Source organism: Macaca nemestrina, chromosome 17 (genome assembly GCF_043159975.1).
Source record: "Macaca nemestrina isolate mMacNem1 chromosome 17, mMacNem.hap1, whole genome shotgun sequence".
Lineage (NCBI taxonomy): Eukaryota > Metazoa > Chordata > Mammalia > Primates > Cercopithecidae > Macaca > Macaca nemestrina.
In genome coordinates this window covers 14,601,146-14,618,194 of record NC_092141.1, presented here as the reverse complement: position 1 = coordinate 14,618,194, position 17,049 = coordinate 14,601,146, and the positions used below count along the sequence as shown (strand labels likewise).

The window sequence follows — 17,049 nt, the reverse complement described above, 5'->3', positions numbered from 1 at the left end:
TGAGTATATTGCAGGGATTATACCTACAAAGACATAAGTTGGCTAATTGGTTATTTAGATTATAAGTTGGTGGGGGTGAGGGGTTTGCAAGATTTATATTTTGAAAAGTACACTAGCTATAGTGTGAACAAGTTGGAAGGAAGTCAAAGACGCAGGATGAAGTTAGAAATTTATTGCAGTGGTCCAGGTAAGAAATTATGATAGTTTGAATTAGCGAGGTGGCAGTGATGAAAGAAGAAGATGGATGGAATTGGGGTGTATTTAGGAAGTGAAAAATAATGTGATTTGATGATGAATCACACGTGAAAAATGAAGAAGAAGGTGGTGTTAAGGCTGACTCTCTGATTTCAGTCTTGTGCAATTAACTGTATACGTAATGTCATTCTCTAAGATCTTTAGAGTGGACTGAGTTTAGAGGAAAGGGGAGAAGATAGAAGATCAGGAGTTTAGAAGAAAGAGAAGAAGATCGGCGTTTTGCCATAGTTAGGGAGGGTCCTACTGACATCTAATGGGTAGAGGTCAGGGATGATGCTTAACACCCTACATTGCACAGGACAGCCCCTACAACAGAGAATTTTCAATAGTGCTGGTCGGGCATGGTGACTCATGCCTGCAATCCCAACACTTTGGGAGGCTGAGGCGGGCAGATCATGAGATCAGGGATTCGAGACCAGCCTGACCAACATGGTGAAACCCCATCTCTACTAAAAATACAAAAATTAGCCGGGTGTGGTGGCGCACGCCTGTAATCCCAGCTACTCAGGAGGCTGATGCAGGAGATTGGCTTGAACCCCAGGAGGCAGAGATTACAGTGAGCTGAGATTGTGCCACTGCACTCCAGCTTGAGTGACAGAGCAAGACTCCATCACTAAAAAAAAAACATCAATAGTGCCATGATTGGAAAACCTTTCCACAAAGGAATACAAAGCACTGGAATTAGTAACTATTCATGCAGTAGAATTTTTTATAATATCTCTCCATTTATTTTTATTTTCTTTTATTTATTAGTTTTTGATTGACAAAAAAATGTATTTATCATTCACAACATGTTGCTTTGAAACTTGTACACATTGTGGAATGGCTGCATTGAGCTGAGTAACATATGCATTACCTCACACACTAATCATTTTTGTTGTGAGAACACTTAATATCTACTCTCTCGGCAATGTTCAAGAATGCAATACATTGTTATTAACTATAGTCCCCATGTTTTACAATAGCTCTCTTGAACTTATTCCTCCTAACTGAAATGTTGTGTCCTTTGACCAACATCTTCCCAACCCTCCAACTCCTTAAGGCCCCGGTAACCACCATGCTACTTCCTGCTTCTATGAGTTCTTTTTTACACTCCACATGTAAGTGAGACCATGTAGTATTTTTCTTTCTGTGTCTGCTTTATTTCATTTTCCATAACGTCCTCTAGTTTCATCCATGTTGTCCCAAATGACAGAATTTCCTCCTTTTTTTTTTGAAAGCTGAATATAATTTTTTAAATACTTACAAGTTGAAGCAATTGATGAGATTGAAAAGAGATTGGATATTCGGGAGATACAGTGCCACCCAGATTATAAGATTCCTGCGAAGGAGAAAGTAGATAGGGTCTAAAGCACATGTAAGGAGTTGATCTCTTTCAGAAAGAGAAACAGCTGCTCTATGGAATAGGCAGGAAGGAGGACCAGATATGTACAGATGCTGTTGTGTTAGTGAGTTTGGCAGCAGGATTTGGGAGTGTGGAGTTGGGGGAGTGGCCATATGTGACAGTGTCTATTATCTCTGTGAAATATGAATAAAGACATCCATTGATGGGTAGGAAAGTTGGGTGTTTAAGGAAGCTAGATAAGTTCTAGAATGGTCATTGTGGATTGCTGGACTGTAGGTTGACCAGAAATGTCTGAAGGATTCTGGCACTGCGGTGCCCATTCAGAATGGATTCTCATGAATGTATGATGGTAGAATTTGCTCTGTTGTGTTTTTCTCCAGCTGCTTAAATGTAAGAAGAGAGACAGCACACAATGTGGGTTGCTCTAGAAATGGACTTCAGCCAAATGGGGTCTGACAAAAGCCCGAAGGGGCGAGGGAGTTTAGGATTTTGGCAGTAGTATCACTGAAAAAATGGACTCTGAAATCTAACCTGGATAGGTAGAAAACTGAAGAAAGGGGAGGGCTGAAGGATGGGGAAAATTGAAGATAAAGAAGCTAGAGGTCGCAATGAAATCAAGATCTATTTCAGTGGTTGCAATTAAAAAGCCAAGATGGTGGCCAGGCGCAGTGGCTCATATCTGTAATCCCAGCACTTTGGGAGGCTGAGGCAATTGGGGAGGCTGAGGCTGTTGGGTCACCTGAGGTCAGGAGTTCAACACCAGCCTGGCCAACATGGCAAAACCCTGTCTCTATTAAAAATACAAAAATTAGCCAGGCATGGTGGTGGGTGCCTGTAATCCCAGCTACTTGGGAGGCTGAGGCTGGAGAATCACTTGAACCTGGGAGGCAGAGGTTATAGTGAGCTGAGATCACGCCACAGCACTCTAACCTGGGCCAACAGAGTGAGACTCTGTCTCAAAAAAAAAAAAAAATACATAAATACATAAATAAAAATAAAGCCAAGAAGGAAAAGAAGGAAGTTGTGGTCAGAAATGGGGTGCCTTGCATTAATGATGTGGAGGAGATGCTATGATACAGAGTGGATGAGGAGTCACAGCAGTCTCTGGAGATAAGAAGATTAAAGACCAAAAACTTCCATGTGTTACATAAAGTATGATTGTTACATGGAATTTATTTTCTTTGCTTTTTTTTTTTTTCTTTTAGTAATTTAGAAAGGATACATCCTGTTTGTATCTCCAGTTATCTTTATCAAGAGTTAAATAATATCCCTCTTGGGAACAATGAGGAAATAAGTGTTTTCTCCTACCATTCTATCTCCTTCGTTTCTATTTTTGTATGGCAAAACATTAGGCTCAAATTATTATAATTAGGCCATTTTTATACTATAAATATCCTCTTCCAAGAGTTGCATTTTACACTTTTATTCCGTTTTATAATTATATATAAAACAATCATCTAGATTTAATTTTCTTTGTACTTGTTTCAGTGGTCACTGATGTGACTCTCACATCCCACAGCTCTGTATTTAGATTCATTCACTGCCAGTTAAATCAGGTCTTCGAGGACTTTGTTGAGAGGGTTATAACAGTGAGTTGCACATCTAAGAATATTTCTTCCACTTCCCTTTCACTTAAACAACTTCCTAAATACAGGTTTCTTAGAGGGTAGTCTTTTTCCTTTGAAGCTCTTCTGGTACCATGTTATTTCTCCCGCCATTAGGCATTGCAGAGGAAAATATTGAATGCAGTTCAATTTCTGCTCCTGTGGGGTCAACATGCTTTTCTGTCCAAATGCCTCTTGGAATATTTTTCTTGATCTTCAGTTCACGACGGTAGACGAAGGTAGGTCTAATAAGTGTTGGTGTCTTTCAAGAAATTTGCTTGATTCTTTGCAAGCCTTTTAGATGTTCAGACTTAGGTTCTTGTCTGTCCATTAGTTCTTGTAAAAATTTCTAAATGTCTAGAATAGATAATAATCATAGATCACAATGAAATATTCATATTAACAATAACAATAGCAACAATTAAAATAGTTCATTTAATTTGGTTTTCCCCCACCCCATGTCACCCTAAAAGCAGGATTACAAAGACTTAAGTGTAATCAGTGTATTTGCCATATGATTTCACAAGCAGGGAAAGAGACAAGCAGAAAGGATAAATGCCTACACAGTATATGATATTAGCTCATTACCCTTGTGGGTAGCTCAAATCAATCCTGACAGAGACCATCTGAGAAGCCCTCTAGAATGCACCTCCAATGGGAAGACAGGAGGCAGGGCATTTACATACAACTACAGTACGCCCCCATTTCCTATCTGCATCTAGGCACAAGGTGATAAAATTCTTGATGCTTTGGACATGGCCCTGTAGGCTCTTGAGGTGGAATCGGGGATCAGGGAGGCCATGGATATTCTCTAGAACTGTCTTCCAGAGCTGCAGTTAAAGTCAAAGGGGGGAAGGGGACAGTAGAGCTAGACACCAATAGTATCTGATACTACAGCCAACCTTTTCTCAGCTCTTCTGATGTGCTAGGCAGTGGTCAAAGCACTGTGCATGAATTAACTCCTTTATTCCTTATGATAACCCGATGAGGCAGGTGGAGAACAATTTGTTTTTAAGTTGTCTTTATACAGACTCTTCTGACTTATTATCCCTTTTTCAAAAGAGGTCCTAGGGCCCCTAGACCCCTCGGACAGTTTTTGTTACTTCCCAGTCCTGCCTAGATTATATTATTGATCATCTGAAACATTCTTTATTCATCACCTGCAGCTTCACGTACCACTGTTCTTTCACTAAACCCACGCAGCAAGACTATAATCCCACAATCTGCCTCCTCAGCTCCATTGCTGAGCTGCTAAACATTATGAAAAAAATGTCAATGAACAATTGTCATTTCCAGACTCCAAGTTCAACTGGACATTCAGGATGATCCAAGATACCATTCTCTTTTCCTCAGGCAGCTTTGTCTCCTATTTCCATTAGCAATCTACAAAACATTTACACCTAACTCATGCCCTCCACCAAAACTTAACTTTCCACTTTAAAAACTTTGCCTCCTACTTCACCAAGAAAACTGAGACCATCAACCTCAACTGTTAGATTTACAGCAAATCTACACATTCAACCCCCAGATTAAAGGAATGATCTGACTCTCCTCTTTATCAAATTCAACTTCCCTCTCCTCCATATACGTGATTGCGTCTCCTCTCTGTTCTAGCTGATCTCCTATATCAATTATCTATTCTTATCTCATATTATCACCCTCTCCCTATTTTCTCCTCCTATTTTTTCAATATGCTCAGTTTTCTCTTATGCTTATAAAATCCCTTTCTTGACACAGAGTCTACCTTTTATATATATATATATCATCCTAACTTTCTTCTCTTTTCAGCCTGATTTTTGAAAATATAATCTATATTTAAACATCATACAGATCTGACCTTTGATCTGTGCATTCCACTGAAATTGCTCTCAATGCATATCTCTATATTGCTAGATCTCAAAATGCAAATTTCTCTTGGCTTCAATGACACAAACCTTTCCTGGTTTTCTTTCTACATCATTGATTATTCCTCCTCCTCAGGATCCCTTGCTGGTTCCTTCCTTGTCCAACTTCTAAATATTGGAGGGGCCTTAGCCCTTGATTCTCAGGTGAGGGGTATCTTCTAAATTCTAAGCACGGATATAACTATAGCAGTATTCATACAGTTGACCCTTGAACAATCTGGGGGCTAGAGGTCCCAACCACCCACACACAGCCAAAAATCCATGTATAACTTGACTCCCCCAAAACTTAACTACTAATAATCTACTGTTGAGCAGAAGCCTTTCAGATGACATAAACAGTCAATTAACACATGTTTTATATGTTACATGTGTACTATATTCTTACAATAAAGTAGGTTAGAGAAAAAAAGTTATCAAGAAAAGCTTAAGGAAGATAAAATATATTTACTGTTTATTAAGTGGAAGTGAATTATCATGAAGATCTTCATCCTTGTTATCTTCATGTTAAGTAGGCTGAGGAGGAAGAGGAGGAGGAGGGTTTGGTCTTGCTGTTTCAGGAGTAGTAGAGGCAGAAGAAAATCCCATATAAGTGGGCCTGTGCTGTTCAAAACTGTATTGCTCAAGGGTTGACTGTACTGACTTTTTACTACAAACACACCAGAATTCATTTTTCTAAATGAATGTTTTCACCATTTTACACACTTGCTAATCTTCCTCAGTTAGTAAAGTACTAAGAATCACCTTCAGAAACACCCACAAAGCACACAAGAAAAACATTGTCTGCTGTAACAGCACATTTTCTTAAGAACAAAAATCATGTTATCTACTTTATTTACTAGACTTAGCTTGAAATGATTTTGTGGGCTTTCAAAACTCAAACCCACCCTTAAAAGATTAAAATCTCCCATCATCAATGTTATTCCATAGAATGGACCATAGCCTCTGAAGTTCACAAAGAGTTTCAGTAATTTTCTGGACAAGTAAATGGTTTTAAAATATGTGAACAATAATTGGAGGACAGTTCTATCAGATATTTTAATATATGGACTTTTAAAGTCCCCATGAAAAAATCTTAAAAATATGTCACATCTTGTGGTATCACAACCTACAACTAACGTAGTGCCAGAGCCCAGAAAGTGATCAATAAATTTGTGTTAAATAAGGTCATTGTATTAATTTTGAATCCTTCCTTGTATAGAATTTGTGGAAGACACTGGGTTGGGAGAACAGATTAGTTTTAAAGGTATGTTAAATTAAATTAAGTATAAACTAAAGCAAACTGCAGCCTAAGTGTGTAAACAGGTTGGAACCTAACTTAAGAGCATATTCTTGTAACAAGTTGCTGAGTCTCAGCCAATCACAGACTGCCAACTGATCAGCTCATAGTCACATGAGGCAAATACTTTATCACACCATGTCGAAATAAGGTATAGCATAAGCTGTAACAAAGCAATCAAGCTATTTCTGTATGACCTTTCCTTTTTCTCTCTACAAATACTGCCTGCTCACTTGTGGGCTGTACTGCTGGGTGGAGCTCTCTGAACCTCTGCCGGTTCTGAGTGCTGCCCAATTCATAAATTGTTCTTTGCTTGAGTAAACTGTCTTGAATTTAATTTGTCTACAGTTTTTCCTTTAACAGTTTGTCGTTAGAAGTGGGACTGGAAGTAGACCTCCAGCAAACTCCAGGAGCGCTCAGTGACCAAGCGAAGTATTCACAGGGCTCACTGTGACCACTGATCTGTCTCAGCAACTGGGGTCATGGAAGAGTTGTCTGTCTCTCCAGTTGGAGCTCCACAAACCTGGGTTTTGATCTCTTTCAGAAGAATTTATTTGAGCATTTTAAGTGTAGACTATGTTTGAAAGTTGCCATAGAAACAGAACTGGGTTCTGTAGCAAGTCCTCAGGCTTCCAACTAGGTCAGACAGAAACTGAATTAGGTTCATTAGGTAAGTAATTCCCTATTTAAAGATAGGGAATCATGGGTTGGTCTGGATAAAAGGAGCCAGAACTTCTCTATCTGGAATTCCAGCCAATTTCATGTATAAGAACTATGGGCCTAGAACTATGTGAGCCTTACCACAGGTAACTTAGAGTTACAGTGGCCACAGTGGGGAATAATGCTTACAAAAGACAAGCAGGCACATACCTTTAGAGTTACAACAGCTACAGAGACCAAGAGGACCTCCTCATACATATTTTAAGCCCAAATAGAGAAATAGAAAAATCCTATACTAAAGTACCCTATGCCCCAAGATGTCTGTCCTTATTGTAAATAGCCAGGCCATTGAAAAATAAATAGTCCACATTCATACCAGTTATATGATGTACCCATTCCCTTTGGCCTGGACTATTTCCCCATTAGAGGTATTCACTCAAGGACTTCACTCCTGGGACGATGATCAACCAATATCTCAGAGAGAAAAAGTAATATTCCTGTGGTGAGGTTTTTCAAATCAAGTTCAAAAGATCCCTCTTTCGATCCTGTCTAATTGACACTTGAATCATGAAAATATATGAACTAGTCCTCTCTCTTCTCATTTTGATCCTGCTTCTCCAATGGAAACCTGTCAGCTGAAGCCCCTCCTCTTAAATACCTACTGACCATATGGTTTGCCAAATCTGTCTACCTCTTTCCCATTGTCATTGTCTTTGCTATGCTCTAAAATGCTTTACTGAAGAAAAATACACAACTAATTGGTCCATCAGTCAATCTTGAAACCAAACAAACATAAAAAGGATGAACCAATCTCTGACCATAAAACAAGATTAGAAGTATCCACGCTTTACTACCTAATGAGTACAACGTTTACTATTCAGATGATGGGTTCTCTAAAAGTCCAGACTTCCTCACTATACAATATATGCATTTAAGTAAGAAACCTGTACTTGTACCCCCTAAATGAGAGAAAGAAAGAAAAAAGAACAAAAGAAAGAAAAAGAACAAATAGAAAGAAAGAAGACAAAAGACAGAAAGAGAAAGAAAGAAAGAAGAAAAAAGAAAGAAAGAGAGAGAGAGAAAGAAAGAAAGGAGAAAGAAAGAAAGAAAAAGAAAGAAAGGAAGAAAGGAAGAAAGGAAGAAAGAAGGAAAGAAAGAAAGAGAAAGAAAGAAAGAAAAAGAAAGAGAGAAAGGAAGGAAGGGAAGGAAGGGAAGAAGTGAGAAACGGAAAGAAAAAGAAAGAAGAAAAGAAAGAAAAGAAAGACATAAGGAAGGAAGGGAAGGGAAAGGAAGGGAGAAAAGGAAGGAAAGGAAGGAAAGGAAGGAGAGGAAGGAAGGAAGGGAAGGGAGAAAAGGAGGAAAGGAAGGAAGGGAAGGAGGGAGAGATGGAGGGAAGAAGGGAAAGAAGGAAGGAAGGAAGGAAGGAAGGAAGGAAGGAAGGAAGGAAGGAAGGAAGGAAGGAAGGAAGGAAGGAAGGAAGGAAGCTGAATCCAGGCATTCAAAGTGTTTGTTTTTTTGTACCTGGCACATGGCTAAAATTTTAGAATGAAAACTCTAAGATCTGTTTCTGTTTATATGTTTATGTATGTCTGTATGTATAATTTAAATGTGATCTTTTTCTATCTCCTTATGATATCACCAAAATTAAATTATAAAAGAGCCCTATTTGTTTGGCTTAAAGAAAATTAAGTGCTTATATAAATCAAGTATTCTCTTGGAAAAATAAGAACTAGCCCAGATGCTTTTCAAGTTCATATGACTTGGGTAATTTTCGGTAAATAAGAATATTGTTAGTTTTATTATAACAGGCTTATCTTCAGAGTCGTCACCATTAAATACAACACAAACACACAACTTTTCCTAATTAGGTTTGCTGGAAATAAGCTTTCGTTATCTCTATATTACAAAATTTATCGGCAAGAAAAATAACATAAGATGATGTCTAGCTGTTTAATGTCTCATATTTATGAGAAATCCAAGCATAATTATTAAAAAGAAACAACAAGTGAGTCAAATAGATGCAAGCAAGATACACTTCCAAGTTTTTTTTTTTTTTTTTTTTTTTTTTTTTGAGACAGCGTCTTGCTCTGTCTCCCAGGCTGGAGTCCGGTGGTGCAATCTTGGCTCACTGCAAGCTCTGCCTCCTGGGTTCACGCCATTCTTCTGCCTCAGCCTCCTGAGTAGCTGGGACTACAGGCGCCCGCCACCACACCGGGCTAATTTTTTGTATTTTTAATAGAGACGGGATTTCACCGTGTTAGCCAGGATGGTCTCAATCTCCTGACCTCGTGATCCGCCCGCCTCGACTTCCCAAAGTGCTGGGATTACAGGCGTGAGCCACTGCGCCTGGCCAAAAGGTTCTAACATTCTTATCAGGAATGGAAAGTTGACACTGAGGAAAGTCTGTACAAACAACAATTTAATTCTCAGGCCTAGAAAATAGAAAAGCTAAGAGGATAGAGATAGAATTTTGCCTCCTCTACAAACAACTTCTTATTACAACGAGACTAAAAATATTCAAGACTGTTAGTAAACATGTTCTGTGCCACTCTAACAAACTATACTGTAAGAAAGCACATGTGGGCCAGGCGCGGTGGCTCAGGCCTGTAATGCCAGCACTTTGGGAGACCGAGGCCGGCGGACCGTCTGAGGTCAGGAGTTTGAGACCAGCCTGGCCAACATGGGAAACCCCATCTCTACTAAAAAAATTACAAAAATTAGCCAGGCATGGTGGTGGGTACCTATAATCCCGGCTACTCAGGAGGCTGAGGCAGGAGAATCACTTAAACCTGGGAGGCAGAGGTTGCAGTGAGCCGAGATTGCACCACTGCACTCCAGATTGGGCAACAAAACATGATTACATCTCAAAAAAAAAAAAAAAAAAGAGAAAAAAAAAAAAAGCACATGCTTCTACATATCTTCTAGCTATTATGGTTCAGAATTGCTGGTGTGACAGACAGTTCACAATTATTTGCACCATGGTGTTCACTGGAACTTAAGGTCATGGGGTAAAAAATTCTAATTAATATATGTAACTAAAATTACTAGTAATAATAAAAGAAACAACTGTATATGCAAGTATACAAGGAAGGTAATATATGCTTTTCATGATAAAAAGCTATAAGTTATGAGGATGTTCTGTTTTGTTAAGGGAAAAAGAGAGTAGTTTTTATCCTAAATTGGAATGACTGGTTATTCCAAATGAGAAAGATGAAAAGCATAGGACAAAAAAGTGAATGGGTAAGAAAATTGTAGAAGGTTTATGGAAGATGAATCTTGTGAAAGAAATTTGATGTGTGGTCAAACTGGCTAATCAAATAAGTAGAAGGGAATTATTTATTAGTTTTTCTTAAACTTGAGCATTAATATCAAAATATCACTAACACAAAACTAGAATTTGGTCCTTTCTGGTAAAAAAAAAAAAAAAAAAAAAAAAAAAGGTTTTCTTGGAGTATTGGTTTGCTCTTAATGGGCAAATATGAAAGGCTTTTCTTAGTCTTTTAGGTAATTGACCAAGGTGAAAAGATTCTGTGTCTTACTATGATATTTCCTCTACTTCATGATGTGTTTATTAGGATTTGGATCATATAAGAAAACTGAGTCCTCTCTATTAAAAAAGCTAAGGTTTTTCTTGGCTATGTAATTTTCTGTTTTCGCCTTTGAAGCCTTTAATTATCACTCTGGTTAAGTGAATGCCTGTTGTTCCAAGTGACTTGTCATCCTATTTTGATCAAGTGTTTTAAATCCTTGATATTTTTGACAAATGCCCTAAAATCAAATTCTAAATTAAATCTTTCTCTTGACCTTAAGTTAATTTTAAGAATTTTCAGATGAGCCCTTGGAACATCTTAAAATAATATCTTTCCTTACATAAAGAGAAATATTAAACAAATTTGGCTTGATATATGAAATTGTATAGAAAGCATTGTCAAATAATAAGTAATGCTAAACGTTACTTGAGTTATATTGAGATGGATGTGTTATTAACACGCATTCCAGAAATGGTATGAAATCTCCAGAAATCTGATCAGACCACCGGATTGGGTAAGAATTCACAGAACTCTTATGCAAAAAAATGGATTGGTTTCATAAAACTGCTAACCCTACATCGAGCACAACATGAATTAATTGAATACCAAGGAAATGATATGGCAAATTTTCATGCTATGTCAGGCAGTACTGGAATTGTTAACATATGTGATTTGAATAAACTCCATCAAATTAATCCAAGTCAAATTACCTATGATAACCTATTTAATAAACAGTGGTATGCACCTGAACTGGAGAAACAAAACTGGAACGTAAGATGATGTAAATTCAGTGTTAAGCATGGACCCATGGGGAGCCTGGACCGCCACCTGTTCCTTCCTGAGCCCTTAAAACTTCCTTCATCATTATTATTATTGTTATTATTATTATTGTTTTGAGACGGAGTTTCACTCTTGTTGCCCAGGCTGGAGTGCAATGGCGTGATCTCGGCTCATTGCAACCTCAGCCTCCGGGGTTCAAGCGATTCTCCTGCCTCAGCCTTCCGAGTAGCTGGGATTACAGGCATGCGCCGCCACGCCCGGCTAATTTTGCATTTTTTAGTAGAGATGGGGTTTCTCCATATTGGTCAGGCTGGTCTCACAAACTCCCGACCTCAGGTGATCTGCCCTCCTCGGCCTCCCAAAGTGCTGGGATTACAGGCGTGAGCCACCGTGCCCGGCCCCAAAAACTTCCATTATTAAAAGCACTCTATGACTCATTATGAAGCTGATAAAATAAAAGAAAATTAAATTTGGTGGGATGGTCATTCTAAAACTGCTAAAATGGTTAATAACCCACGTTTGATTTGTCAAACCCATAATTCTGATAAGACAACAACGTTCCGGTGGTGCATTTCCAGTACCTGATGAATAATTTGAACACTTACAGATGGATTTCCTTCAACTGCTACTTTTAATACATGTTTTCTGGTTGTACAGAAGTTTTTTCATTCAGAAAGACGATGCTACATTAGTAGCTAAAAGGTTATTAGAAGATGTGTTTTACTGATGAGGCATTTCTGAAGACATCTAATAATAAAGGTATTTATTTCAATGGACAAGTTATACAACATTTAAAAAAGGTACTACAAGTACAATGGCATCAGACAAAGCTAACTGAATTGATGAGATTGCCTTGGTTAAAGGTATTACTGATTGATGGCTATCAGATCTACCCCCAGCGGAAAACACAGATTGGCCCCTTATGAAAGTTACTGGAAGGCCTATGCCCCTAATAATAGAACTCCATGTGTCTCCTTCTCATAAACTCTGAAATGACTCAATATTGCAAGGTTTTGATGCATTATGCCAAAGTATATTTTCACCAGGTAAAAGAAGCCTTTTGTAATCCACCAACTGATGCCAACCAGACCTTTCACAATCCAGAAGATTAGGTCTTTTAAAAAAGACACCAGAAAAAGACCGCCCTTGAACTCCACTGGGAGGGACCATACCAAGTACTTCTCTGCAGAAAAACTTCAGGGCCTCAAGTCTTAGATCCACATCTCTCAACCCAAGAGGACCCCTCAAAATTCTTGGAACTGTATACCCAATGGGGGGTCTCAAGATAAAACTGATTAGGGAGGTTTCTTCTCAGAAGCAGGTGGCATCTCAGGTGTGGACAGGTTTTTCAAGATCACACATCAAGACTTCTCTTCTCTGTCACCATGAAACATTTGTTCCTGGTACTCTTTTGTTCTGTTTATACATGACAAAATCATATGATATTGAAGATTTCATAATCCACAGTTTCTGTAAGAAATTTAATGTTGGATGTATCATGTTAAACCTAAATTTGTACATGATCTTACAGATTCTCTGGTTCAGCCTGTAACAAATTGCACGGATATTCCAAGTCTGACTAATTGTTCAAATTGCACCCTTTCTAGAGGGTTTTTTCGATTCATATATTCAAATCCTTTATCTAAATCTAAGAGTAGATAATACCTGAGAATTTTGTAATTTGCAGTTAAATTATAGCATAAGAAAGCCAAAAGAAAGATAATTTAACAGTTTGTAGACCAATGTATAACTCTTATCCCTTAATTATTGGTACCCTCCAACCATTAAATGATTCAGTAATGGAACTTTAGAAAAATATTACTAGTGCTTCCTTTTTGGTGACCCCTAATGCACAAGATGTCCCACAGAAACTGTCTTTTGTATCCCTTTAGAATATATTTTTATCTGTGGAAGATTTTAACAACCAACTCTATGTGTGGGCAACTCTATGTCTCAATAGTGGAAAATAAGGGGCCAATGTGGATTAAGTATTCTAACAGTATCACTGTCACTCCATAGCCTATTGGAAACTGAACACTGGTCTACACCTCTGAGTTTGCACTGCGGAATGAAGACAAATTTGCCAGCCCTCATAAATCTCTCTAAGTGGATGTCATTTGGTACAATGCTCCTTCCCTGACTTGGTATAAATGTCAATAAAGCTATGATGAGAAATCTGTCTCAGACATTAGCTACTATAGCTGTTCTATCACACAGTTTACAGTTGGCCAGCAAGCTTCTTTAAATTCTCTTGCTAAATTTGTTTTAGATAACATGATTGCTTCAGACTAGGAGTGCATGCAACTGATACAAACTCAGCTGCAAGAAGTCAGCAAACAAACTACTTAGTTAAAATTACTCATCTGGTTCCGTTTTGATATATTTGATTTTGATTGGTTTGATTTGTGGAGGGTCCTCTTAAGGAATATACTTCAGCTTCCCAGTATTGTTCTCAAAATAGCCAGAATAATAGTTTCTTTCTTGCCTCATATCCTCTGAAGACAGTCTTAAATGTTTGTATGCAGCATAAAATGGTCTCACTACAGTTAAAATAATGAAGACACCAGAACATAAGGAATCATCTAACTGACTTGATGTCATAAATTGTGAATTTGTACTGAGACCAAACAAGTCCATAATGATGACACAGTGGCATCAATACCCAAAGTTGGGTCAATGTCTCAAAATTGAGATGCTTATCAAAAGGGGAAATTTTTAATTTAATTAAATTTGGCCTAAAGTTGCCTCCACATGTAGCAAACTGCAACCTGACTGATATGGTCTGGCTCTGTGTCCCCACCCAGATCTCATCTGGTAGCTCCCGTAACTCTCATGTGTTGTGACAGGGATCTGGTGGGAGATGATTGAGTTTTGGGGGCAGGTCTTCCCCATGCTGTTCTCATGATAGTGAATAGGCCTTACAAGATTTGATGATGGTTTTAAAAATAGGAGTTGTGACCACGCACCAAGGATCACACCTGTAATCCCAGCACTTTGGGAGACCAAGGCAGGAGGATCGCCTGGGGTCCAGAGTTCGAGACCAGCCTGGTCAGCATGGTGAAACCCTGTCTCTATTAAAAATACAAAAATTAGCTGGGCATGGTGGCAGGTGCCTGTAATCCCCGCTACTCGGGAAGTTGAGGCAGGAGAATTGCTCGAACCCAGGAGGCAGAGGTTGTGGTGAGCAGAGATCGCACCATTGCACTCCAGCCTGGGCAACAGGTTCAGATTCCATCTCTAAAAGAAATGGGAGTTGCCCTGCACAAGCTCTCTTTTTTGCCTGCCGCCATCCTTGTAAGATGTGACTTGCTCCTCTTTGCCTTCCGCCATGATTGTGAGGCCTCCCCAGCCACGTGAAACTGTAAGTCCAATAAACCTCTTTCTTTTGCATATTGCCCAGTCTCGGGTATGTCTTTATCAGCAGCATGAAAACAGACAAATTCACTGACTTAGTATGCAAGCACGTTGCAACCTAACAAGAGTATATTCTTGTAAAAAGTAGCTGAGTCGTAGCCAATCACAGCAGCCAATTTCAGCCAATCACAGGCTGCCAATTGATCGGTCCACAACCATAAAAGGTAAATGCCTCATCACACCATGCCCACATCAGGTCAACACAGAGCTGTAGCCGGTCAAGCTGTCTCTGTATGTCACTTCCTTTTATTGTCTATAAATACTATCTGCCCATGTTGCCGAGTGGAGTTCCCTGAACCTTTCCTGATTTGTTCGTGACAATTCAGGCCCAATTCATGAACAGTCTTTTGCTCAAATAAATACAAACTCTACTGAATTGAATTTGTCTGACCTAAATTTTAAAAATAAATTTTTCTATTTTTCATTTCCAGGAGGACTTTTGTATTAAATTCTGAAATTGAAGATCAGAAAATGACTAAGTGGGCTTGTCTCACTTATCATCCATGCAGCTCTGAGCAAGTGATTATCTCTGGGTCTCAATTCTGTTATCTGGAAGTAAGAAACAAATTGCAGTACTTTTGTAGTTTCAAATGAGATAATGTATAAATGTAAAAAAGTGTTTATATTTCTAGGCTTCCACGACACTGACCCAGCAGTTCCATGGACAAAGCTTTCAGGGATAATCATCACCATCACACTCTGATTAACTCCAGGGCTCATACTCCAGCCATTGTCTCCTGGTTATTGCTGGTTTCTCCTCTCTCCCTTCGACATACATGGCACACCAGCCTCAATGACCATCCTCACATACACATCAACACATGCGCCCCTGTTGGAAACTGCTAGCAGCCTCAGCCCCTGCTGACGTAGGGATGCTGGAGCAATTGCTATCTGTGTATGAGGCTAATTCACTACCAGAGTGGCTGAAGACTCAGACCACAGCTGCCTGTGCTGGCTTTCTTTACCTAATCTGTGAAAATGCCAACATTCTCTTTCTCCAACAAGTCATCGTTGAGCCAAGACCTCAACAAGATGGGGAAGTCCCCGCCTTATGCACATAATAACTTCTCAGGCATGGGGAAAACAAACATAGGAGATCTAGGGATTACCAAATCCAATTAATGTCAAATCAAGCCCCAGCTCAGCCCCTGCAGCTCAGTAGAGCTGCCTTGTGATTTGATTACTATCAAAATGGGTAGTCATGAATTCATCAACTCCCCCAGCAACAGCCCGTTAAGAGGCATTTCCAAAAATAACCCAAGTAAGCAAAGCATTAAGAAAACGGTAGACCCTTTGCCCTCTGGCCTTCTCAGAAGACATTCCCAAATGCCTCTACTGTTGCCTTATGCCCGCCCCCATGGGTAGGGCTATTTATTGTCCCCCATACTCAAATAGAGCTTCAATTAAAAATCAGGATTTGGCAGCAACAACCTGTTTTCTTGTCAGACACGTTGTAAATTGTATAAAATCTATTTTGGTGCAATTTACAACTTTGGAAATAAAAACACCCTCATACAGCAATTTGTCTGCTGTAGGAAGTCTGGACGCCTGGGCTCCTGGTCAGAGGTTGGAAAATGGCCAATAAAGGGAATGTGTTTGAGGGTGGAATGCATACAGTAGTGACCACCAACAGCTAGGTGTGGATACAGAAACACATTCCACCTCCTCTGAGAGCTGCATAAAGATTAAATGGATAATAAATTTAAAATATTTTGCACAGTACCTGGCACATTGTATTTTAATAAAAGCAGGGGGGTGGGGATGACGATAGTAGTAGTAATAATAGCAGTCATCATCCTGGTAGTAATAAGAGTGGTAAGTGCTGAACCGGAGCCAGGAAAACGTAGGTTCTCATCATAGCTCTACTACTAATAAGCTATCCAGTCCCTCTTTCCTGAGTCCAGGAAAAATCAGTAAAAACACTGGAAAAGCAGATCAAAACCGGGGTAAAGTACCGTGCTCAAGGATAACTCATTATTACTAACTCAGCAATTACTTGAAACAGGCAAAGGTAGGCAGAGCCAAAGAGAAAAATTAGCTCTCACAACCTGAGAATGGAGCAATAAACTAGTCAACCTGTCTCCTTATTAGGCCCCTCCAAAAGCTTCTCTCAGGACAAAAATAGGCAGGAAAGTTCTGAAAGAGAAGATGCTGAGTTTTCCAGATAGTCAATACATATACGTTGTAAAAATTGAAATTTAAGTTACGTGATACCAGGACAGAAATAGACAGACAGATAAATAGAATCAAATGGAAAGACCAGAAACAAACTCAAGTATTT

At 39.0% G+C, this 17,049-nt stretch overlaps 2 long non-coding RNA genes across 2 annotated transcripts in view; one reads left to right on the top strand and one right to left on the bottom strand.

Annotated features, from left to right (window-relative positions):
- Window positions 1-991: 991 nt before the first annotated feature.
- LOC105473526 (uncharacterized) overlaps window positions 992-17,049 on the bottom strand; it is a 52,957-nt gene continuing 36,899 nt past the window's right edge. The window contains exon 3 of the long non-coding RNA XR_011615403.1: window positions 992-3,561. This is a non-coding gene — a long non-coding RNA (uncharacterized lncRNA). The remainder of the gene's footprint in view (window positions 3,562-17,049) is intronic.
- LOC105473525 (uncharacterized) lies at window positions 7,008-16,421 on the top strand. Its single transcript, XR_982279.2, has 3 exons — window positions 7,008-7,054; window positions 15,200-15,323; window positions 16,304-16,421. It is a non-coding gene; the product is annotated as an uncharacterized lncRNA (long non-coding RNA).